An 861-nucleotide genomic window follows, 5' to 3' on the forward strand; every position below is an offset into this window, starting at 1 on the left:
AAAACGACAACAACAAAAACCTGGCCAGATGAGGGCTTGTTAGGGCTCAAAAAACAATACACCTGCAGGAGCCAAGGGAAAAATGTCCTTTTTGCCCTCTGAAGGTTTGGTGAAAAACATAACTCACAAAAGGCAGATTTATTGGAGAAAAGGAGTACGAATTTTATAATGTGCACATAGGAAAGAACCACAGAGTGATTACTCCAAACGCCCAGTGGGGGTACAGAAGCTTACATACCATCTTGAGGTTACCAACAGAATGGGAGCTCAGAGAACGGCCCAAAACAAGTTAGGGTGGTAAATCAGGTTATGGTGCAGGACAGGTTATGGCGGGGAGAGAAGAGGAGGCCTGGCTAGCAAAGGTGGTCTTGCTATGTAGATGAAGCCTCACAGGTAGCAGCCTTCAGAAAGAATAGATGGTAAATGTTTCCGACCTTCAAAGGTGTCAAGCTCTCAGGTGTCAATCTTTCCTAGATCAAACAAGGCTCAGAAGAAGCCAGGCTGCATCAAGGCAGATTCCATACAGATGCAAATCTCCCCACGAAAGACAGCTTTGCAGGGCTACTTCTGTTTGCTGGTTCTCTGAACAGACACCTCAAAATATATCAAAGAAGGATATTTTGGGGGTAAAACTGTTTTTATTTCTGTCAGTCCTACTTCGAAACTTTAAAAAACTTTCACATATTAAAAGCCATGTTCATGGCTTTACAGAGATTTGGGTTAGAAGTTGTTAGAGATAGGCAAAGGAGTGGGAAAAATTTGGGACAAGCGAAAAAGAGCAAATTTAAATATATTGTCCATATATTCTTGAATTAGTCTCTTATATCTTTTTCTTTTCTTTTTTTTTTTTTTTTTGTGGTG

The 861-nt window shown here is 40.8% G+C and overlaps 1 protein-coding gene across 3 annotated transcripts in view; it reads left to right on the forward strand.

Moving 5' to 3' along the window:
- The window catches only part of LOC105535960 (chromosome unknown open reading frame, human C9orf153), a 36409-nt gene that overhangs the window by 3946 nt on the left and 31602 nt on the right, over nt 1–861 (forward strand). The gene's annotated exons all lie outside the window — the stretch shown is intronic.

The sequence above is a fragment of the Mandrillus leucophaeus genome, unplaced genomic scaffold (assembly GCF_000951045.1).
Source record: "Mandrillus leucophaeus isolate KB7577 unplaced genomic scaffold, Mleu.le_1.0 Scaffold152, whole genome shotgun sequence".
Lineage (NCBI taxonomy): Eukaryota > Metazoa > Chordata > Mammalia > Primates > Cercopithecidae > Mandrillus > Mandrillus leucophaeus.